Source organism: Myotis lucifugus, unplaced genomic scaffold, assembly GCF_000147115.1.
Source record: "Myotis lucifugus unplaced genomic scaffold, Myoluc2.0 scaffold_15, whole genome shotgun sequence".
Taxonomy (NCBI): domain Eukaryota; kingdom Metazoa; phylum Chordata; class Mammalia; order Chiroptera; family Vespertilionidae; genus Myotis; species Myotis lucifugus.
In genome coordinates, this window is record NW_005871063.1 from 8,939,012 (window position 1) to 8,965,334 (window position 26,323).

The window sequence follows — 26,323 nt, forward strand, 5'->3', positions numbered from 1 at the left end:
ATGTATACCTAGCAATTATTCTTCAGATATATTTTGAATTCTTAAGCTTTATTCAATTTGGCACTATACTCAAGACCTATTAGGCGTCAGGCTGTGCACGCAGTACTTCAGATCCCAAAGTAGATAAAACATGCTTTCTGGCCTCAAATAAGTCTCAGTGGAATTGAGAATTGGGATGCAGGTGGGGGGTGAGGGTGGGTGGGTAGGGGGGTGGAGGGTGAGAGGCTGTGGGGGGACAGAAATCACTAAAAATTTAATACCATGAATGTAAGTATAGTTGCAGTATAGGGACACAGGTAAATGGACTCTTTAATTCTGCCTGGGGCAGGAGGAGGAGCCTCTAGGAAGGTGACAGGCTCTGGGACTATAGGAAGAATTTCATAGACCCGGGTGGGAAACAAATACCCTAGTTTGGGGCTGAAGACAAAACCCAGTGTGAAGAGAGATGAAGATATTTTTCTCCAAAAATCGAGACAGAATGCTGCGTTATGACAGAAATGAGTGTTCTAGTGTAATGGTCTTATTTTGTCTCCCGGCATACTTTTGCATACACACACACATTTGCATTCTGCAGCACTTTGAAAACTCTGTTTCTGTGTTCCTTCTCACCACAGGGAAAAGTGAAGAGTGACTGAATTCCAGTGTCTGTCACTCTGTTACAGAGAAGGAAGGAGTTCGGTTTGCACAAAGGCAAATTGAAGCTTTACTCACCTTTAGGTGGGCCTCATTTACTTATGTAAATAGGTTCCAGGAGACTATTGCTAACGGGTGCCCTAATCTTCATGTTTAAAAGAGGTCCATGGGCCCTGGCCAGTTTGGCTCAGTGGATAGAGTATCAGCCTGCGGACTGAAGGGTCCCAGATTTGATTCCTGGTCTGGGCACATGCCCAGGTTGCATCCCTAGTAGGGGGCGTGCAGGAGGCAGCTGGTCAATGATTCTCATCATCGATGTTTCTCTCTCTCTCTTTCCCTTCCTCTCTGAAATCAATAAAAACATATATAAAAAATAAAAAGAGGTCCATGGATGGTGCTTCCCCCCGTCCACCTTTGAAGCATCTGCTTCCTAGATTTCTTCATGGTTCTTTACAGTGTACTTGTTCATTGATTCTGAATTCAAATGAACCAAAGCAAAAAACTACTTTAAAGTGAACAAATGTGTTTAATTACTTAATTTTGAGGAGCAAGGCAACCAAGAAAGGCAAAATCAGTTATGCCACACTAAACCAACAAAGACCCCTTGGAAAAGACCACTGCCATTTCAGCAATATTTATTGTTTAGTTTTAATTAGAAGCTACACCCAAAGCTACAGCCCTCTTCAGAGTGAGATACTCACAAATGCAATCACCCCATTTTGGGCTTGTAGATTATTTATTTATTGTTTTTATCATTTTTTAAAATATATTTTATTGATATTTTACAGAGAGGAAGGGAGAGGAATAGAGAGTTAGAAACATCGATGAGAGAGAAACATCGATCAGCTGCCTCCTGCACACCCCGCACTGGGGATGTGCCCGCAACCAAGGTACATGCCCTTGACTGGAATCGAACCTGGGACCCTTCAGTCCACAGGCCGACGCTCTATCCACTGAGCCAAACCGGTTAGGACATGTTTTTATCATTTTTACCATCTATCCGTTCCTCTTCCCATGATCATACCTAATATTCCATTTCTTAAGAAGACCTCTTTTTATTTTGTTCATTTGTTTGTTGCTTTCTGCTTTTTATATTCCATGTATCATATGATTCTTTTCCTTCTTATTTATTTAATGTAGCATCATACTCTCAATATCTATTCATGTTGCAAATGTCATTAGTTCATCTTTTCTTATGGCTGAATGATGAAAGGAGCAAACAATGCAATATACAGATGATATATTATCATATTGTACACTTGAAACATATATAATCTTATTAACCAATGTCACCCCAATATATTTAATAAAAAATAAATTAAAAGGTTGAGAAACCCTGAAAAGAAATGAAGACATCTTGTTGACTAAGCAGTTATTAGTTGTGACCCCCATAGAAGCTGCAGTCACCGGGGTCTTCTGGCTTTTGCTGCTGGGGGTAGGGAGGAGGCACAGGAGGGTGGCGAGTGGACAGAGAGTATTCCAGAGCAGTGGAGCCTGCTGTGGCATTCTGCCACTTTTTCTTTCTATCCCTTCTTCTTCTGCTGGAATCCTCTGGCTTCCCTCCAGTCACCCCACTCTCTGCACAGATAGCTTGGCAAGTGATAGAAAGGGATAGAAGTGAAGTAGAATTGAAGATTCAGGCAGACAGATTCGAATTTCCATGTAAAATCTCCTAGGCTATTGATCTGAAGGTCTCAGAATATACCTATTCATTTTCATTGACAAAGTTACTTAAACTTCTATGTAAAAGAATCACATTCTAAGGGATGTAAAAAAGAACATGTCATGTCTGCTATGAAAGGATAATTGCATACCATCATCACTGTACCATTCAACAGATGGTTATTTTTTTTAAGTGAACTAGGGCTTGCTAGATCATAATTAATTCTAGTCCATGAGATACTCTTCCCTACTAACCTGTGGTTTATTGTGGCATTTTCTCTGGTTAGCTTGACAAGTTCACCCTCCAAAGCCCATCCTTTTAGGGCACGTTCAGCTTCTGATGCTCCTTCCTTTGCAGAACTAGATTGAGATTTCAATGGTCTTTCTAGAAACATCAGTTCTCTAGCATTTTTACTGCACAGAAGTAGCATTACTTTTTCTTCTTTTGACTTTCCATAGACATAATTAACAAGCTGTTCTATTTTGTTGGCTGGCTATTCTGTAACTTCTGCTCCACATGTCAAAATGCAATAGAGTTATCACAATAAAATATGAGCAAGGCAGTACAGCAGGAAATATTGTAATATATTTTTTGTAACCAAGACTTTGCATGTGAAAAGTTCCCAGATCTCTTCATTACAGTACCAGCTGATAGTGTATTTCTCAGCTTACATTGAAAAAAACCCACACACAAACGTTGTGGATGTGTGATTCTGCTGAATAAAGCTGTATATAAATGAAGAATCTGCAACACAATCATAGGAAGCATAGTTTTTGTTTCACCAGTATTTGCTTGTGTTACTCATATGAATAATATGATTGATTTTTACTTTATCTCCAACTGGCAGCATAGTCATAAATCTATCTGTGAGGTACCCAGTACTGAATAAAATGTTATTTTTCCTCACTGTGGTCTCATTTGATTACAATTGCAGCCTTGCCTGGCCGCATTCCATCCATAATTAATCGTCGCTTTGGTTTCCAGTTGCAGGGAGGCCAGGGCTGTAGCTGTTCACATCTTTAGATAACGGTCTACTATGCCAGCTGGCAAATGAATGGAGACCTTTCACACTGAGTCTAATGGGCGCAAAAGCCTGAGCTTTTGTCAGGGGCAGCTCTTGAAATGATACTGGGCCAGAGAAGGTCCAACTTGCTGTGGCTGACAGTCTCTTTGGCACCTCACCCTTCTGAGTAAACACCATATGCAGAGAGGTTTCATTTTGCCAATTTATTTTAGTGCCTCTCATTCTGTGATGATAGAAATTATTCCCGGTCGTGGTAGGATAATGAATTTCTTTCAGGCTTTACGTCAGCATCCAGGTCACTCTCTCTCTAGTGATTACTATTTTGTCATCACATAGTTATTTGTTTTCTATCATATTATTTATTTATGGGGCATAGTTTCACAGTACTCCCAAGGGAAGAAGGTGAAGTATACTAGGCTAAAAAGTGAGGTAATTATCCCTCCACAACCAACGCTGACATTTATTTTTGAGCAAGAGGGCATGCTACAATTCTTGGTACAAAGATATATTAGATGTGATTGTAGATAAGATGTATTTAGTTACTTGATCCACTCTCTGCAATGTTACCTTAAAACAACAACACACTGCATAGCTTAGTGTTATTTGCTACGAATTAGGGAAGAATCTCATAAATTATCAGAATTCTGAGTCATTTGTGATTATCCAAAGAAAATGTAAGCCAGATTTTCAAACCCAAATGTCTTCAAGAGCCACACAGGTAACTCTGAGTAAAGTGGACCAAGTATGAGATTCTGAGAGACCAGATTCAAAAAATTAAAAAAAGGGAGCTGATTGTTGGCATGTGAGGGAAATGAAGAAATGAGGGAAAGTGGGTTTAGTCATGCCAGATCTTTTAGCAAAGGAATTCAGCTATTTAGATTTTTATCTGACACCTCTTGCTTTTACACGATACAATTACAAATAGTTTAATTGAAAACAACAAAACCAAAAATTACTCCATTTGTGGAAATGGCTGGACCTGCAGACTTTACATTGTACCAAAAGTCTTATAACAGAATAAGACATTTAAAATATGCCTCTTCCTTTAACAAATTTACAATCATATGTATTTCAAGCTGATGTTTAAATGTAAAAAAACAACAAAAACAACCCTCAAATTCATAAAAATAACAGTGATTCATTTAAACAAGGCAATATGTTTTGACTGTTTATAAAATCCTTCCAACACAGCTGTCATCAGAGGATATATCTTCTATGGTTTTAGGGTGAAGGAATGTTAGGCTGATCTGGAGAGGAGGTGGATTGTATTGCTTTCATGAGCTGTGCTGTTTCCTTCCATATTCTTCCCACCCAATTTGCAGACATGGCCATATAACATGAAATGACTGATCAACAATGAATTTTGCTTGTTATAAGTTTTTGCCTCTGTATAAGCTACTTTGCATATTACAATGCTGAAAATCATTAGAATTAAAGATTAGCAGAAAATCTGATACTGTTAATGGAACAATATATTCTGTAGTGCAATCATAATAAAACCTAGAGTTGGAATACAACAAATACACTACTTTGCTCATGATTGTAAGGAAAGTTTCAAGGAGGAAAGTATAGTTCAAAGCAGATTCTGAGGGAGAGATAATGTACAAGAGTGGTACATGGAAATTCAAGGAACTTGGGAATATAGAGATCTTTCTTTTTTAAAGGGAAGTAGAAATAAAGATGTGAATTCGGGACTTGATAGTTTAGAGGAAAAAAGGATATGTAGATAATAGGTGTAGTGAATAACTAAAAAATCTTGGATGTATACAAATTGAAACATTTCTTCAAGCCAAATTTAATTTGATGCCAAGCCTTTAGTCAGCAGGGCTGCCAGGAGGAGGTCTGTGGGGCTGTCCCTCTCAGGTTTCAACAAGGATCCAAGGGTCTAACACAGAGTGTGGCACTCAGTGAGGGTCCTCTGGTCTTTGGGTCTGCTGGTACCTTTGAGATGCTGAGGTGCCAACTCCTCCTGAGCCCTTGAAGTCAGCCACCTCCATAGCTTGTGGTCTATTCTTGGGATATGAATGTTGCTCCAGGGCTGGAGTTCCAGGGCTGGGGTTGAGCTTTCCCAGGCGACACAGCCCTCTGAGGTTCCTCTCTCCTGGCAGAATACCGTCAATGAGCAAAGGCTTATGTAAAGAAAGCGAACAAATCCCCAAACTCTAATATGTATTCTTAGATAGCATCAAGAAGAATTGCACGTAGAAAGCAAGAACAGAATGCAATGAAAAGGAACAGTCAGAAGAACAAGTGTCCTTAAAAGTTAAAAACATAATTACCAAACATATTGATATTAATGATGAAAGATAAACTCAATGAGATTATCCAGGAAACATAACAAAAACACAAGAGAGAAAAAAAGAAACAACAAAGTCAACCCAAAGTGTCCAGCATGTCAATAATTAGCATCCCAGCCTGACTGGTGTGGCTCAGTGGTTGAGTGTTGCCCCATGAAACAGGAGGTCACGGTTCAATTCCCAGTCAGGGCACATGCCTGGGTTGCGGGCTTGATACCTAATGTGGGGTGTGCAAGAGTCAGCTGATCAGTAATTCTCTCTTATCATTGATGTTTCTATCTCTCTCTCCCTCTCACTTTCTCTCTGAAATCAGTAAAAAATATAGAAAAAATTGGTATCCCAGAAAGGGAGAACAGATGAGAGGATACTACAAAAGTGATACTAATATTATTACTACTAATATGGTGATTATACTACTGATAATACTAATATACAACCAATGGTAATAACAGTAATAATATAATGCTCTGCTATTTACTGAACTGTATTAATTAATTAAATCCTCATATCAGGTAAGTTATAAACCATTTCCAATGGCCTGAAGTTAGTGTGGTGGTAGCATGACACTAGAGGCTATGTTCCTAACCAGTGATGAAGAACATTAGTCAGCCTAACTGGTTTAGCTCAATGGTTAGAGCGTGGGCCCTGGGATGGTTTGATTCTGGTCAACGGCATGTACCTCAGTTGCAGGCTCCATCCCTGGCCCCGACCAGGTCGAGAGAGGGAGGTAATCAATGAATGTGTCTCCCTCACAATGATGTTTCTCTCTCTCTGTCTCTCCCCCTCTCTTCCACTCTCTTTAAAAAAATTAATGGAAAAAAATATCCTTGGGTGAGGATGAACAAAACAGAACAAAACAGAACATCAGTCAGTGTTCAAGTTGATTGGACCCACGTGCCTAGGTCAGTTATTGAAAAAAGCCCAACAAGAAGGTAGAAAATTAGTCAAACTTAATGTTGTGAAGGATAAGTAATAAGCTTAAAAGTTTCTGAAGAGGGAAAGGAAAATCAACCAAAACTGGTTATCAGACAGGTATTATATTTTCAACACTAATCCTAAAGTTAGAAGACAATGTTCAAAGTTGTAGTAAAAAAATGGTGCTCAAACTAGAATTCTATACTCAGTCAAAATTTAAAATATGACTAAAGGAAAATAAAGATATTTTTAGATATCTAAGGACCACGGTATTTATCCCGTCTTGGGAAGTATCATTAGACTGTATTCCAGGAATATTAGGATACATCTGACAGAGGACTGCATTTAAAAGATTTAAAAAATTTTTATGACTCAATAATGAGAGAATCAACCCAATTAAAAATAAGCAAAAATATATGTTAAATAGGTACTTCACAAAAAGAGGTTTTTAAATGACCAATGAAAACCTATGTCCATGTAAAGATTTGTACATGAATGTTCATTGTGGTATTATTCACAACTAGAGGCCTGGTGCATGAAATTTGTGCGGGGGGGTGGTGGTTGTGGTGTGGGGGGCTGTCCCTCAGCCCAGCTTGTGTCCTCTAGCAATCTGGGACCCCTCGGGGGATGTCAGGCCTAAATCAGCAGTCAGACATCCCTCTCACAATCTGGAATGCTGCATGCACCAGTGACCATACTTTTCATACAGATGAAAGGCATCTTGCTGTTGTATGGGCAGCTACATTTTTTTTGCCCTGATTATAAGACGTAGTACATAACATGATGCTTCTGAGGCAGTAGTACCATTTTCCCCATCTTATGGGTGGAAAACTGAAGCAGAGAGAAGTTAAGTAATTGACTTTGTCACACAGTTATCCATGTCAGAATCAGGGCGGAGCACAAAATGTGCAAGCCAGAGTCCATGCATGTCATTGCTTCATCATCCTGTTTCTTCAGTGTTAGAGTAGCCTTGCCAGGTTTTGATTTTTAAATCTAAGAGACTGTTCCCAATATATAGGGTAGGGTCCATAGGTCTGGCCGGTCATCAGGGCCATCTGTGGGGTGACCAGTGGGTGGAGTGATCGGTGGGCCCCCCTGCTGACACCAGCCTTGGCTGGTGGCCTCTGTCTAGGTGGGCAGATGCTCAATGCAGGAGCTGCCCCCAACCAGTGGTCAGTGCATGTCATAGCAACCTGTTGTTCCACCGTTCAGTTGATTTGCATATTAGGGTTTTATTATATAGGATAGTCTCCAAGTGGAAAAATTAATAGGTGAAATGAATAAACAAATTGTGATATAGCCTGGCAATTTTCAACTGGTGTGCTGCAATAATTTTAAAACATGCAATACCTGACTATTTAGTCATGGCACTGACCTCTTTTCCCTTAACTTGTCAAATAAAAAAATTGACAACAGTGAATACAATAATAGCCGTCAGGTGTGAATGAATCAAAATTATATCTATTTTTTTGTCAGATTGGCCCAAAATATATATTTTGGTGTGCTGCAGAATTTTAGTACTGAGCTGAAAAAGGTTGACAATCTTTGAGATAGCCATATAATGGGTGCAAACTACTGATGCAGTAACAACATGGTTGAATCTCGAAAACATTATACTAAGGGAAAGAAGCCAAACACAAAAGAATACATACTGTATCATCTTATATATATTAAATTAAAAAAAGAAAAATATAATCTGTAGTAAAATAAAAGCAAAAGAAAGTATTTTTTGTTTGTTTTTTGGCTGGACAGGGGAGAGATTGAATGGACATGTACATAAGGAAATTTTTCTGGGTGATAGAAATCTTATATTGGTGGTGGTACACATTTGCCAACTGTGTATATCTACAGAAATCAGAGTGATGTCATTGAAAGGTAGGAAGAACCAAAGATAAATTTGTTCCTGCCCCCCCTCCAGAGCCTTCGAGGCCCTGCCAACACCTTGGTTTCAGACTTCTGGCCCCCAGAACTGTCTGAGAATGATTTCTGTTATTTTAAGCTACCTAGTTTGTGGTGATTTGTTTCAGCAGCCCCAGAGAACTAATACAGTAACCACATTTAAAAAAATATATATATGTATGGAAGTAACTACAAGAAGTACCCAAGCAGTTAAAAGCTGTTGCCTTTAAGGAGAGAGTTTGTGAGAAAGGAGAGATATTTTTCTTGCTTTTGGTGTTATAAAACCATTTATATTTGATTTAACACTTATATGTATTACTAAATTAGACATTTTACTGGTAAAAGGAGTAAGTAAGTTTCAAAATATCCAGGGTCAAATATAAGTGAGCAGATAATTAGGTAAAGTTCATGTGGCTGAAAAAAGGGGCCGATTTGATCTGAACATAAAGACTTGAACTTCTAATAGAACTGAGTATCCCAAAGGGCACAATGGTATAAGCTAATTGCTTTAGTAAATGACTCAATAACTAAGCTGAATTACTCTAATTTATCTAAAGTTTCTTTGGTTTTGCAATGAGAAAAAGAACTTTGACCTCCATAGTATGTAACTAAGCCTATGATGTGCTAAGGTTTTCTCTGAGGGATAGAAGGGAGGCCAAAGTCCGAGAGATTTTCCTTCTCCAGTATTCAGTCTCTTTGCGGAGGAAAAGAATTGGACATGAGAGCAGGGTGCCCATGTTGGGGGATACACAAGCGGGATCACTCTAGCTAATGCTCTTGGTGCCTTTGCTGACTCCAAAAAAGCCTGTGGAGATTGTAGCCTCCTTTCTATATGTTTCCTCACCTTGGCTTGCTCTGCCTCTGGATGTTTCCAATGGTCTCAAATGATCACAAACCCAAATCAATTTCACATTGTTTTGTGTTAACCAGGAAATGCATGACTGACAAATATATGTGTGTGTGTCCATATATGTATATGTATACCTAGTTAAATTTATTATTATCTATCTGGGCATCACCAGAGATTCTGTTTCAACAGGTGTGGGATGGGGACTGAGATTCTGTATTTTTCACACAAAAAATTCTTTCTTGAAGTTCCTATAAGGGACAGACTGATTCTTTGCCTCTAGTACTAAACTAAACACAAGTTGCTGCAGAACAGATTTTAATCCATCCCTGGTCTACCGGTCCTTGGCTCCATGCACCAGCGCCGCTTCAGTGCCCGGACCTGAAAAATCAGCCAATCCCTGAACTGCTGGCTCCCCCTAAATGTGGCATGAACCGGGCTCTTTGCTTCATTCAGAGATTGTTTTCTGCCAGCAGTTTCCCCTTAGCAAGTGAGAAATTCGACTTTGTATTATATATTGCAGGGGCAGTCTCTTCTCTTGACACTTGTCAAATGAATCTCAAGGCTTTACATATGTCATATTTTTTCCCTTTCTTCACTCCATTTTTTTTTCCTAGAGCTGAAATATGCTCAGAATCCCCTTGGCAAAAGAGTAATCTGAGCCAAGCCAGCCTTCTTTTCCTGATTCTAATGCAGTGGACTTTATACTTCAGGGAGGTGGCCTCCAGGGCAGGTCTCAGCACCTGCCTTTGTACGTGGCAAAGCTTTTATTAGTCCATGGAGAGATGAGAGAAACAAGGACAATCTTCATAAATCAGTTCATGTTTGTTGAAGTAAATAAAAATGATCCCCAGAATGTATAGTATATGGATTTATTCTCTAGAATAATTTTATAAAACCATTACCTTTACAAGGTATTTCAAGTTAAGAGCATTACAATACAAAATTCAAAAGATGTATTGAAAGAAAATGTTATACACTTAAAGAATAATTGGTAAGTGTGCATTGTAAAGTAAACAGGAAAAATATCCTTAAAAACATATTAGAGAAATTAAACGTCATAATTAAACCTTCATTTTTTTAAGAGAATGAAAGGCAACCACGAATAGGGAGAAAATGCATGTATGACAAAGGACATATGCCTAGAAAATATACATTACTTTAAAAATTCAATATAAAATAACGCCAGCAATCCATTTAGAAAACAGGCAAAGGACAGGAACAGATGTTTCACCAAAGAGGATATAAAAAGATGGCAAATAAGCACATGAAAAGATGTTCATCATCAGTCACCAGAGAAACGCATATTAAAACCACCAGAGATCACCACACCCCTATCAGAATAATACCCAGCGCTGGTGAAATTGCAGAGTAACTGGATCATCATGCATTGCTGGTGGGAGTGTATCAAAGACACAGACACTCAGAATAGTCTGGCAGTTCCTTAAACTAAAAATGGGCTTCCAACACAGCCCAGCCATTGTATATATTCAGAGAAATGAAAACTTATTTTCTCAGAAATTTGGTCATGAATGTTCATAACAGCTGTAATAGCTAAACACTGGAAACCACCCAAATGTTCTTCAATGGGTGAATGGTTAAACATCCAAACCACGGGATACTGATCAGCAATAAGAAGAAATAGGCTATCGATACACACAGTAACTTGCATGAACCTCAGGGAAATTACGCTGAATGAAAAAAGCCAATCTCAGAAGGTTACATACTACATGGTTCTACTTATATAACTTTTATTAAATAATACAATTATGGAGAAAGAGAACAGATTAGTAGTTGTCAGGCCTTAGGGTTGCGGGGTGGATGTGGCTATAAAGGGGTAGTAGCACAGGCTGTTTTGTGATAATGGAACTTTTTATATTTTGACTCTAATGGTAGATACATGAACCTACACATATGATAAAATTGCTTAGAACTAAACACACATGTGCACACAAAGGAGTTCATGTTAACTAGTAAAATCTGAATAAGCATTATGGTTTTTCAGATGTTGACTACCTGGTCTTACTATTGTACTGAAATTATGTAGGCTGTTAAACATGAGCTGGTAGGATCTTTTTTGCAACTTTTGCGATTCTATAATTATTTCAAAATAAGGAGTTAAAAATATTAGTAATGAGTTTGTTTCAAAGTCTGAGAAGTCATTTACAATTCTTGGGAGTTTATTAAACCATGTTTAAATGTATTTGCTTTGGGAAATTTGATGATGCAGTTGTTTAAAAAAATAATTCATTACTTCTGTCAAATAATACCATTCCAAAAGCAGTATAAGCTAGAGATCAACTGGAAGAGATCTATGATACAGGTCCACTATGTTATCAAGAAAGTTTGACGATTTCTTGGACTTTATTTAATGCTTAACTCTGGGCTTTCCAAGTTGTTTTTTGGCTGTGGTAAATGTATGCAACGGACCAGCAGTATCTATTTGAGGACAGGCCATTAGCAGAAGGAGCGGGACCCTGCTCACTGATAAATCTAGAGACTGAATTAGTTTTAGCCAATGCTGCTGAAGCCTAGCGCTTGTACCCCAGTGACATGGAACATGACTTCAGGTGTTTCAAGGAAACATTTAAAAAAATAGTTATATATTCATGTTACCATGTATTATAACACAACTAAACCTTAAACAAGTGATTTCACATATGTTATTGTTTAAGAGGAGTAAAGTAAAGAAGCACATTTGTTTAGCCCTGGCCGATGTGGCTGAGTTGGAGCGTTGTCCTGTGCACCAAAGGGCCACGGATTCGAATCCCCATAGGGCACATAAGCAGGGGTGTGTACAGAAGACAAACATGTAGATGTTTCTCTCTTACTCTCCTTTCCTCTCTCTCTAAAAGCAATAAACATATCCTTGGCTAAGGATTTAAAAAAAGGGGGTCAGAAGAAAATGAAATGTATAACTAAACAAGCAGCTGTTTACTGATTATTTTCCCATTTACACTTCTTCAAATCTATGAAGTAAGTATTGTTATCTATAATTTGCAGGTTTCAAAATCTCGAGTGGTGGAGCAAAATTTCAAATATAGGTCTTTCTGCTTCCAAAGCATAAAACCAGATAGACATTGAGGAAGATGTGCCAGATTTCTGGGTCTGCACACCCCACTTCATACACTACGCATACACCACACATACAGATGCACACACACAAAACACACACATACACACACCACTATCATGCATACACACATGTCCACATAGTCATGCCTTAAAAACGTGTAAATGAAGGTAATAAGTTTCCTATTATGGGCAATAAACTGTCTACTTAATCTACATTTAAAGGCTCAAAGTCGAGATATATTACGTTGCTTCAAAGCCCTGTTTCTAAATGTACCAGAGTGTCAGAATCAGCTGGGGCATTTAAAAATACAGTCTGCCCTGGATGGTTTGGCCCACAGACTGAAGGTTTCAGGTTCAATTCTGGTTAAGGGCACATACTTTGGTTGTAGGCTGGATCCCTGGCCCGGGCAAAGCAAGTGCGGAAGGTAACCAATCAATGTGTTTCTCTCTCTCTGTCTCTCACTTCCCTTTCCCTCACTCTAAAAATGAATGGAAAATATCCCTGGGTGAGGATTAACAGCAACAACAAAAATACAGTCTGGGTGCTGCCTCCAATTCAGAGCAGAACCCGCAGAGAAGGGTCTGAAATCTGTATGTTTAACCCCCTTCGAGAGAGGATGGTTCCCTACTAAGGCTTGTCTAACTTGAGTGAGGCAGGGTTCTACTTATCCAACTATGATGAAGCTTAAACTTCAGGACCCACACTCACTAGGCTCCGCTCAAGGCCTACTGTGTTCTCGGTGGAGAAAGATGGCCAAACCTGGGGGTTAGGGGTCTGTTCTAAACTGGTTAGGGCCAGTCTTGGGGCCAGGAGTGGGCCTCCACTTCCAGAAATATCTCCATGGGCCCATGTGGATCTGGATACATCATAGCACTAAGTTTGACCCCAAGGAGAAGATCTGGACTCGAGGCTGAAGAGCAGTTTGGAAGCTCCCACAACCCAGGTTCATGGCCATCTTCTTCACTCCTTCCCAGCAGGACCACAGGGGCAGAGTGGGTAGGGAAGTGAGACAAGGGCTGATGTTTGTGCTGGAGCAGCTGCAGCAGCAGGGTGCTTTACGAGTCAGGGAGATCAAAGGGCTGGGGTCCTCCAAGGGGGCCCCCACTCGTTCCCGCTGCCTGAGCAAGAAACCAGGGAGGAGGATACAGATGTGGCATTATAATAACAACTTGAGAAAGTAAAATAAACTTTTCTAAACTTCTATAATACAAAACAAATTTTGATATGCCGTGCTAGAGGAAAGACCTAAATATCTTCCTATTCTCTCTGTAGAAAAGGATATTGCAAAATTGTAGTCATATGAAGAAGGGATTCAAAATGTAAGAAAAATATTAAATGGTAATCAGGCAGTTAGTTAATATTAACGCAAGTATATATTTTTTTGTAGTGCTTTTTATATTTATCAGCTCCCTAAAGTTGTAAATGTGGTTTCTTTTGTCCTTCTAAATAAGTAAACACGTCTATATCTAATTTTATATATATTTCCCTGAGGGAAAAACTCTAGTATCAACCAAATCTGGGTCTATTCATGGAATTCTAATGCTGATCAAATCTGGGGCTATTCATGGAATTCTAATGCTGATCAAATCTGGGGCTATTCATGGAATTATAAAAAAAGGGTAATCACGTAATCAGTACCAGCTTCCATCAAAGAACTCTTTATCCAGGGGAGATGTTAGCTTGCCCAGCTTATATGGCTTCCTGGTTACTTTTCAAAAATATCAATTGTGTAGAATAAAGTCTGTGTCTGTCAATCACAGTGAGATTCCACTAAAGGACCAAATCATATTCCACATTCATCCAGCCACTGCCTGTTCAATGGGGTAGTTAGTTTCATTGGTTGACACTTGCTATACATTAATAACCTGGTTTATTTATCAGTCCTTAGGGACTTTTGTTAGTGTGAATTTGTATTCTTGAGAGTAAACTGTTCTGGAACATAATATCAAATTTCTAAGCTGGCAAAGCTACTGAGGAGCAGACCTTGAACTCTGGTGTATGTCCAGGACAATCACCACCTTATGGAGTACCTGTTTGCACCTGGCAGAAGGTACCATTCCAGTAAAAACTATTCCAAGGCACAGTTTTATTTTCTCATACAATATACTCATTTTCTACAAATCTTAGTATTTTATAAAAGTGCACAGGCCTCTTGTCAAGACAAGTATCTCATGTCTCAATTGTAAGTTAAAATGAAAGTGAATTATTATCTTTTTTTCCCCTTTTGTTCTTTTCCAGAACTCTGGAAGGTAGTATTTAAAAAGTTTTTGTGTGATGTGTAGTAACTATCCTCTTGACATATATTGTTTTAACACATGTCACAGCCAAATAATATTTTTTTCTCAGATTAGAAAAATGTTTCAAGAAAATTGAAATGTAGTCTCAAGATATGTTCATTTCTTTTTCAAACATAATCCATAAACTCCCACTGTGGTTTTAGAAAATGGCCTGTATTTGTTCTTATCTATTCTTAAAGTTCACTTTAGTTATTCGTGGGCCTAGAAGATAAAGGACATCTCCTGAGTATCTTCTAATGGGAGCATCAGGAGAAAATGAACTCACGGGAACTTGTAAGCTGAATTAATCCATTTCACAGTTGTCCACAAAAAGAAGCTAGAAGAAGATTGTCCAATGTTCTGAGAATCTTTCTGTCTTTTCTGCCAAATTGCAATATGCACACGATATTCTTCCTCACTCCATTCCCCTCCCCATGCTGTCCATTTACTTCGGATGGGCTCTTCCACATTAAGAACCAAACCACACTACAAAGTTAGGACAGGTTCAATGAAAACCTATTAGGAAGTAAGGATTTAAAAAAATTATTATTCTCATTAGGTGACTCAGAGATAATTTCGAAGAATGATTTTACAGTTCAGACTTCCAAGAGAATTGGTTGCAGGTGAATTATAACACCAAAGATGATTAGTTTCTTTGAAATTATTTTTAAAGATATGATTTACTCTGTCAGTTCTCTTTCTGAATTTTATTTCATGTTAGTTTATGAGAGATATATTAATGGTTGTTATCATAGAGATGCTAAAGTTTAAACCGTTTGGCTTACCAAACTAAATATAATTGCTATTTCATTTAGAATAATATCCTGAAAATCCTAGGCTTGTGAAAATTTTATCACTCTAATGGATGCTGTGGAGCACTGCGTATGTGCCTTCCTTATGATGTGAGCACTCATTGTACCACTTGCTGAAGGCTCACACATCTGAGTGTTTCTCAGGACATTGGCCTCTGCTGAAGGGAGCTACTTCACCCAAGTTTACAAACTCTCCCCAGGACTGGGCCATGTCCCTGGTGGAGGAGGGGAGCGGGGGAGGCCTGGACTTGTTGCCTCATCCAGCACAGCTCTGAAAGGCCACTGCGTTTCCATAGCACCCTGTGGGAAGCTTCTGTTGCTTTGAAGTTCAACTTCTGCCAGATCCTGCTTCTCTCATTCCCCTAAAGGGACTTCATCCCCAGAGCATTCCCCAGTAAGATTACTGCACTCAAAGGTCTGTTCCTTGGTCTTTTTCTTGGGGACCCTCTGATTTTCATCTTGTTTTTAGTAGTAGTACCAACAAAATAATATGTTCCAATTACGATCAGTAGTCATAAAACGGCTAACCTGAAATCTCTTTATAGAATCCTTTAGGCCGAAAATATATACTTAAAGGCACAAATGCATTCACAACTAGTAGGATCATCAATGACTATTAAAATGTTACCAGTGACATATTACATAGTTTCTTGATGTTTTGTTTAGTTTCTTTTATAATCCATTTAGAAATTCTAGTTTGTGCCTTGATATGCTAGGAGAAATTTAATTCAAGATACATTATATTTCAGTGTTCCCATCCTCCAAAAACAATAAGAGTACCTAGATGGTGAATGGGGTTGTCAGAGGAATGACATGATTTAAAAAAAATTCTATGATTTTTGAATAAAGAAGATCATGAGAGAAATAACATTCCTATGGTTTGGTAGATAAAAGTCCAGGTTACTGCTGCTTCATAGGCTAAGAAAACACGTGCAAACAAAATATTAAGCTATCTCCACACGTGACATAGATCCCTCAGTCGCTAGCCAACTTCCTGTTACCTCTCTTATGTCAAAGTGATTTATGGCTTTTCCCCAAGGACTGTTGTTAATAAAAGTGAGAATAATGACATTTCTCTGTAGGGAAATGGTGTATATTGTCACAACCTGTCATTGCTTATTTTAATTTGGGAAAATCATAACCGTCCTTTGTATATGTGACAGTTGAGAAATGTGGTAAATCTGACCTTTTTTTACTTATGAGACTGTTTAGAGGCCAGAAATAAATGCTTATGAAACCCAGTTCTGAAGCCAAAATTTCTCTCCAGTGTTTTTTGAGTGGGGACAAAAGTTTATATTTATTTAATTTCAAGGGCTAGTCACTTAGAAATTTTGTCTGAAACCAAATTTTCCTTATTACAAAAGTATATTTTTTTTTACAGAAGTAATAGTGAATTTTTTTTTTGCTCTAGCTTTGTTTTATGAAAAACTATAATTATTTTATCAGCAATATATTGGTAGAATTTTGGTAGAATATTTAAATAGACAAGAAAAAGTTCCAACAATGTAAAATATCTTTATTAACCATAGTATGTACTATTGAGGGATGGAATTATAATTGGACTTAGAGCCAACAAGATATTTAAAAAATTGAATTTTCTTTAGTTTTGTGTGACATGAGGACCTCTCTTATTATCCAAAGAAATGTCATGGAATTATTAAAATATACAGTTGTTATTTTAGCCAAATCACTAACATGTGAAAGTCATTGAAACCATAGAGTGCTCTGAGGTGGGGACAAAGATGTGTTTGGACTTCTATAACATAAATTTTTTTATTGCAATGAAAAGTCCGTGCTGTCCAAGCCCCCCGTCGCTGTCTCACACAGGATTGTGTATCCTTCATATCCCTTATGAAGTGGGGTGCCTTTTGAGGATAAATTCCAATCCATTGAAAATATGGCAAACCTTGAAAATTATGTCACATGAGATGAGCTTTATTTAGGAAATTCATTCTCTAACAACCTTTACCTCTCTTGTGCTTTGATTCCAATCCCACTCTGTTAGACACATCTTTGTCTTCAGTTTACTCATTGTTTTGCCTCCAGTACAATGATTCGTCCCCTGAGTTCTTCTGGCTTTCAATCCTTCTCATTGCAGCAGTTCTTGGACTGACAGCATAAGCATGCCTCCTTTAGGCTCTTCCCCAGGGATTTAGCTTCCATTCCCTCTCCCAGCAGCCCTCTTCCCTTCCCTCGCCCCACCTGCACCCATATATGTGTGTGGGCCTCCAAGGCAGCTTTAACTGAGTGAGATCCAGACCTCTTTTATTTTTGTTCCAAACTCAGAGAGATGAACCATGGAAATCACACCCCTTTCCTTATCCTGGCTCTACTTCTACCACCCTGCTTTGTTTATCTTGATCACTGAGGGATTTGGTTGTCTAAATGCAGACGTGTTGTAGAAGTGTGTGTGTTGTATTTGTGTATTTATGTTTCGAAGGATCAGTTCCATAATTCAGCCATTTCAAAGCAAGTTGTCATTCTGCCAGTTACGTTAGTTCCTACCCAGCTTTGAAAATCCATTTGACTTATCAAACTGTTTAAATATAAATAGTAGAACATTCTTATAAGGAAAATTATAGTAATCTATCTAAGCAGAGGAGTTTGCTTATTTTCAGAGGAATAAAATGAGATGATCATTGTCCTACTTATATCTTGTGGGGCACACTGAGTCTTTTCTACTTAGTACATCAAAGGAAATGCTACTTGCTATGCAAAGAGGCATACCTACATGTCCATGGAACTAAAAACCCAGAGTCATAGAATTTCACCAAAGAGATACTATAGACAAATCCTTTCAACTTTTTAAAATCTCACACAAAAATGGAAAATGTGGAGTTGCTCTGATGGTGACGATGGTGACAGTGGTGGTGGCAGGGTTGCGTGGAGGCCCGATTGCCACCTCCAACAATAGCTACTGAGTCACCCCTTCAGAGTTTCGAATGCTCTTCAGGTCATGATTTCAAAACTATATATTAGTCCAACCTGTTCATTTTACAGAGAAGGACTCTGAGGCATTGTAAGTGATATGACTAGGTAACCTGTGGCAGAGACATGGTTCAAACCTTGTGACTCTGCCTCATAGATTAGGTCAGGGGTGGGCAACCTTTCTGTGAGTGCGTGCCAAAACCAGCAAAATCTTTGACTCAAAATTCTTCTGCGTGCCAACCCTAATTTTTTGAGAACATGTTACGCCTACTTGATATCTCTTAAGGTGTACATATGTGAAGAACCTTGAAGAAATAATAAAATTCATTCGAGCGACAAAAACACAGTATATGATGATGAAAAATACATTTACTTTTTAATATATACATGTACACTGATAATCTGACAGAAAACTTTATGACTCTGTTTGATATTATCAGTGGGACTTTTGCTGCTGCATCATTGATGACAGAGATTTTATACCAGGTTTATATTTCGTGACCTTCAGAGATATGCACGAGCTAATACTTTCATCTGTCAGGCTACTCCTATTACGAGACTTAACAAAATTCATCACTGAAAACAAAGATTCACAAGCGTATGTTGCTGAAACCAAAACACTGGTCGGATCTAGGAAGGCAGGGAGAGTTAAGGCAGAGGCATAGAAATTGCTCTTCCCCTCTCTCGTCAATCCATGTCTATGGTCTTTAAGATAACTTGTTATGTAAAATTACTTATGTATCTAAGATGCACCTACACTGAATTTATCTGAAAAATAAAAAAGTCGATATTAAGAAAAAAAATTGTAAATGGAAGATTATAAGAGAGGGTTTCACGTGCCAGCAAAAGTTACTGGTGTGCCATGTTTGGCACGTGTGCCAGGGGTTGCCCACCCCTGGACTAGGTGCTTTTTCATCACACGTACACACAGACCCTTAAATGTTTACTAGTACATATGGATAATAACATAAATATTGCACAACATTTAAGTTATGACTATATATGAATTTTTGGAGAGAAAGTATTTTCAAAACATCCCCAAATTTTCAAACAATGAATTCATTCTCAATATTTGAATCTTTTGAGTAATTTAATGAGGCCTAATCAGATATTTGATTAAAAAAAATTTCGTGAGTTAAAGAGTCTCTTTTATTTAAGTTAGTTCTGTCTTAAGTTATTCCATGGATGGCAAAGAAAATATAAATAGCTCAAAAGCATTTCTGCATTTATCTAAGACCCAAGTTGACTGCTGGTTGGCAGTTTTAAGCTGATAAAGAATAAATACCACCCTATTTTAAGCTCTTTACCCAGTTAGCTGTCTGAAATGATTTCACAGCTCAGGCAGAAAGGCTAGCTGGGTAAACAGAACATTCACAAATAAGTTCTGTGTGGAAATTGAAGAAGCCATGAGAATGTTAGGCCTTATGACAACTGTGGAATTTGAGTCAAAAATAAAAGTACTGCTTGTGATTCCCCATTGACTCAGGGAGTGGTTGCCCAGCCCTAGAAGTTATTTCTTTGTGTTCTGTTTTTAGAGGTTTCTAGCTCTATCTAAAAAAAGAATATTGGAAGGCTTTAGCAGGGTATTAAATTCAGCTTTTATAAAAAGATGAAAAGAGCATTACTCCATAATCTTTCTTACTGGTCACTTCCAGTTGGCCATTTTTGCCCATGGGGAAAAGCACAGATGTGCGGATTTTCTTGTCTGGGGTCTGAAACCATGCTTTCAGACTCCTTAGAGCAAAAGAGAACTCACACATATTTGGGCTCCATGTTGTTTGTTCTCTAGGCAGACAAATCCCTAGTCAAGCAGCACATTCCCTTTAAGATTTCCTATGATATCATGATGTCTGCCTGGAGTCATTGACTCATCTAATTCTATCAAGATGTAAACTCATTGGCAACAACATCCTCCTACGTGAGTAGGTGTGATTTTAATTTTACTGTAACAACACACGTGTACAAAGGCAGGTGCAACTGAGATAGTCATTGCCCCTCCGGTAATTGTAGTGAACCTACAATCAATTGACCATTGCTCACAGCTGTCCTACATACAGCAAGTAGGAACAGGGGAATCTGGGAGGCTGGTGAAAGTATTACTTTGGGTGAGGCATTGCATCATTGCAGACATAATAAAATGCTTCCTCTGTGGAAAGGTGTAAATCTCAGGTGCAAAGTCCATAGGTTCTGAAAAATGGCAGGGCTGTCTCAGCAAGAGAGGGAAGTGGGAAGAACTCAAAGATTGTATTGAATCTATTTCCCTTTCTCCTTAGACATGAAGCTCCTTCCTAACGAACCCACTTCCTTAACCTCTAGGATTTCCCCTTTAATATTCTACCAGATAGACATTAGATTCTGTATAATTAATCTTCCCCTTTTATATCTTTAATTGGCTCTTACTCTTCCTACTTTCTGCTAGGAAAATGTTAACCTATTTTGGATTAAAGTGCTCAATAGCAATGTGGTGATGGACTTTAGAATCAGACAGGCCTGGGTTCAGTGATTCACCTTGTATTCTCTGAGTAAATTTGGAAAAATTACTTGAACTACTCGAGTCTCAATTTATCTTTAAAATGTGGATGAAAACTGATAACTCATAGGGTTATTTTAAAGAATAAATGAGATAGGCTATGTAGGGGGGGCTTGTATTAAAAAATCTTTCCTTTTTTCCTTTCCAATTCACTATCAGTGCTATCCAACATTAGATTTTAAGCAGTATTACATCTCTGAAGTATCAGATGGTGGAAATTTTGAACATGAAAGACATCAATAAGGTACAAGTTTTCAGGGAAAATTATTTTCTGAGTGTTTTTCAAGTTATACATGTAAGTATATTTGTGTGTTATGAAGCATGTGTAGGCACAGCAATTTACTCATACGTGTTGGGTATGTTATTAGGCCTCCTTTTTCTATCTTGATCTTTGCCCCAGGAAGTTGACTCATTTATACTTTATCAACTGGCGCTGTGCCTTCTGGCTCTTGGTTAGGTTTGGCCATCGGAGAATCCCTACAGGGAATCCCGGCAGGAGAACCAGAAGTATTTACTCTCCTTGATACCTTGTGGAGAGGTATCCTCAAGTGGCACTGGTGACTGAGGCCATTAAAGCTGCCACTCCCTCTATGCCTTCTGTTGGGTTGTTGAACAGGAGACAGGAAGAGAGTGACCTCCCTGACAGATGCTCTGGGGCTGGCTGTACTCTCCTTGGAAGGTCGCTCATCCTTTTAAGGGGAATGTCTCTGTATGACTCTCATCTGCTCCACCCAATGACTACTCCTTCTCAAGTCCTTATGGACATAGGGTGTCAACTTGTGACCAGCTCAGCATTCTCACACTATCCTTTGTGACTCTCTGATACCCACACTTCTGTAAATAGTCCCTTTGTAAATAAACCCTCCTCAAATTATCCTAATTTGAGTGCACCATCTGTTTCCTGTTGGAATCCTGATTTATACACTAGTAAACAGAATGGAATTGGAGAAGAGGACTAATTCCAGTAATGTAAGCTAACAAGGTTTGTACATCAGAATTCCAAAATTTATTATTGTGTGTTCTCTAGGACATGCTTTGACTTGAAGTGTCTCTGAGTAACAATCATTATTGTTTAAATTTCCTCTCTGATCTTGCTTAATACTTAATCAATGTTGCTTGGGAAGCAAAATACAAAAACAGAAGAGAAACGTGAGCAAAGGCCACAGGGTGAATACAGATGTGTGCCGTGTACTTTCATGCAGATATTCAAATAAATGTGTTGAAATAAATTTAGATTGTCCTTTGCAATTGTACCCTTAATTATAATGTATTTCCTTTTTAATCTCTTTGAACTCGATATTATATCTGGGATATAGGGTTCCTCAAACCCCTTACACTGGATAGTAAGAAAAGTCCCACCCAGACTATTGGAAATGAAACAAACACTATTAAGACATTATTTGCTAATTCTCTAAGTCTTCTCTTTGTGTTGCATCTGCTTCCTTTAGGTTTAGTCTTGGAGAGGTTTGATGAGGCAGTACTAGATAGAACAAGGCACTTTGTGAGCATTTAGGAGCCTAGGATGATGGCGGCATTGATGAAAGGCCACACCCAGCCCAGACATGAACTTAGTCAAGTATGGTGAGGAGAGAGGGTCATTATTAGGCCCAAACTTGAAAACCCAGCTAGTATGGGTCAGTGGATAGAGCATCAGCCTGTGGACTGAAGGTTCTGGATTTGATTTTGGTCAAGAGCACATGCCTAGGCTCCCAGCTTGATCCCCAGTTTAAGTTCTTTTCCTAAGTGCCCATTGTTTTCTGGTTTCATATTTTATTTTGAAATATTTTATATATTTGGAATTTATTTTTATATAATGATCTTATTTCCCCCCACAAATAACTAGCTAATTGATTAATCCAGCCTTTTCTAGGTTATTTGTAAAGCCATCCTTATCATATACTAAATTATCACATGCATTTTGCTCTATTTTGGGGTTTTACCCTGATGAACTGTTTGTTCCTGAAGCATGTTTAATGTATGTTTTAAATACATAAGGGGCTAGTTTTCCATCACTGCTGTTTTTTTCTTTTATGTCTATTATAGCTATCCCACCATGCTTATATTTCCATATTTTTCATTTCTATTTTCCCCATAGAATTCTTATGAAGTTCCAAAATATAAAATTTTATTTGTAATTTTGTGGGTAATCACATTGAATTTATTAATTAATTCAGAGAGATCTGCCATCTTTACAATATTGTGTCTTTGTATCCAAGAACAAGATGTATTTCTGTTTATTTTTTCTTTATTAGAATTTTCAAGTTCTCTTTACCCTAGACCAGTGATGGTGAACCTATGACATGCGTGTCAGAGGTGACACGCGAACTCATTTTTTTGGTTGATTTTTCTTTGTTAAATGGCATTTAAATATGTAAAATAAATATCAAAAATATAAGTCTTTGTTTTACTATGGTTGCAAATGTCAAAAAATTTCTATATGTGACACGGCACCAGAGTTAAGTTAGGGTTTTTCAAAATGCTGACACGCTGAGCTTAAAAGGTTCGCCATCACTGCACTAGACCCTATTTTAGAATATTTTACCTGTTATTTCTATTATTTCAGAGTTGTGTTGTTTTCTCAAATGCTAACATCCCTTCTTTTGTATTGCATATATGCATATATATATTTCAGTATAAGAAAGCTATTGATTTTTGTGAACTAATTTTTTAAGTAGCTTAATTAATAAGCTACTTATGGCTTCTAATAGTTTTTCAGTTGATTATTTTTTGTTTTTCAGATAGAGTTTTCCCAGGAAATATATATATATACATATATATATATACATATATATATATTCACACACACATACACGCATATATGTACATATATGCATACATATATTTATGTAAATATGTATATATATTCCATATATGTATGTGTGTATATGTATGTATGTGTGTACATATATATGGCACTTTTTAGTTTTAATTTTATTTTTGAACAGATAATCTACACTAATAAAAGAGAAAAATGGTAATTGGCGTATGACCGCTACCCTTCCCATTGGCTAATCAGTGTATCCTTATGCAAATTAACTGTCAGCCAAGATGGCGGCCGGCAGCCAGGCAGCTGGAAGCGAACATGAGGCTTGCTTGCTCCCGTGACTGCAGACTGCAACGTTCCCCGCCTGACTTGCCGGCCTCTGAGCTGGCAGTTTGAAACATTCTAACAAATATAGTCGGCTGGGATCTCAGAGCTGAAGTTATACATTGTTTCGATTATAGAACGGCAAACAAACCAGTGGAAGCCTCAGAGCTAGAGCCAGAGCTAAAGCTGGCCCAGAAGAAAAAAAAAAAGAAAAAAAGGAGCGGTTGGGAGCTTCAGTCAAAACCGCCAGCCTGAAAGCAGCCCTCAGCCCCTCACCCAGACTGGCCAGGCACCCCAGTGGGGACCCTCACCCTGAAGGGTGTGTGACCAGCTGCAAACAGCCATCATCCCCTCATCCAGGCTGGCCAGGCACCCCAGTGGGGACCCCCACCCTGATCCAGGACACCCTTCAGGGCAAACCAGCCAGCCCCCGGGCCTCTATCCTATATAGTAAAAGGGTAATATGCCTCCCAGCACCGGGATCAGCAGAACCCCGAGGCCTCCTGGCACCAGATCAGCATGACAGGGTGCAGCGCCCAAACCCCCTGATCGCCCTGCGGCTCTGTGTGTGACAGGGTGTGGCGTCCCAACCCCCTGATCGGCCCTGCTCTGTGTGTGACAGGGGGTGGCGCCCCAACCGCCCCCCCCCCCCCCACGGGCCCCCCTCCGGTTTGTTGACACGGGTAAAAGACCAAAACCTTCCCAACGGGCCCCTCCCCTGAAGTGTAACCAGGGGGGGCCCCCCCAACCCCCCCCGATTTTGCCCCTGCCTCTTTGGGGTGATTAGGGGGGCGGCGCCCCAACCCCCCTGATCCCCCCCTCCCTGTTTTGTGTGACAAGGGGGGCGGTGCCCTAACCTCCCCCTTATCGGCCCTTCTCTGTGCATGGACAGAGGGGCAGTGCCCCACCCCTGATTGGCCCTGCTCTGTGAGTGACAGGGGGCAGCGCCCAACCCCCTGATTGGCCCTGCTCTGTGCATCACAGGGGGTGGCGCCGAAACCTCCCCATTGACCCTGCCTTGAGTGTGATAGGAGGTGGTGCCCCAACCCCCCAATCAGCCCTACCCTGAGCGTGACTGAGGGTGGCATCGCAACCTCCCAATCCGCCCTGCTCTGTGCATGACAGGAGGCGGCGCCCCAACTCCCCAATCAGCCCTGCTCTGATCCTGACGAGGGGCTGCACCTAGGGATTGGGCCTGCCCTCTGCCACCCAGGAGCAGGCCTAAGACAGCAGGTCATTATCTCCCGAGGGGTCCCAGACTGCGAGAGGGCACAGGCCGGGCTGAGGGACCCCCCCTTCCTCCCCCCCGAGTGCACAAATTTTTGTGCACCGGGCCTCTAGTATATCCATATGGTTCAAAAATTTTTGAAGAACAAAAGATACACAAAAGAAAAGTATAAAAACTCTCTCCCACACCTTTTCCCAGACCCCAAAGTCCCCTCATATGAGTTAAAATGTCTTATTAGTTTTTGTTAATTCTTTTAGAGTTATTCTATGTATATACAAGCAAATACAAAAATATTTACTTTTCACACAGATGATGGTGTGTTGTATATACTGTTCTACAGTTTATTTTGAGGCTAGAAATGCCTGGATGAGGAAAGTAAAGATATGTTTGGGGAAGAGATCTGTTTTCTTCAGTTTCTACTCACAGTCTACTCTCTCATAGGTGTCAGACATGAATCCTTGGGAACTGGGACTCTAAAGCAAATCAAAGCGACCAAGACCACAGAGTGCTTTGCTCCACCCTCCTGACATACTCTGGGTTATTGGGCCAATCTGCTCTGCCTACTGTCCTCCACCCATTGGATTTCTGCCATAAAACCCTTCATTTCCCCACGTGGCCAAAGCAATGATCTATCAGCCATGCCCAGACCTACCTGGACCCAGTTGTGGGCTTGAGACTAGTGTGCCAACTGGGACCAGCAAGACGATCAGTACACGTTTCTGAAGGACTGGGCTAGTATATTCCAAAATGTTCACTAATCCAGCCCCAAGTCTTTGCAGGATGCCACTACAGTGATCCAGAAAGGTCACCACACTCCCTTCAACCATGATACCCCCTGGCTTCTAGCATCATTAGTCTTCATTTACTTCCCCTCCAACAATGTTCTTGGCACCTACTTTAGGAATAAATGTGGCTTTTTTGTGTGTCCTTAGCAAAGGAGTTTAGTTCTGCTTGGTAGTTGAATAGCAGAATGATTTGTGTAGGATAAAGTAAAAAATTTTAAGGACCAGATGTATAATCAAATTGAATTCCATGTATGCAACATCATATGATTGAGAATACAGTCTCAGAGGCAGGGCTTGACGATATAATTTGCTCTGCATAGTT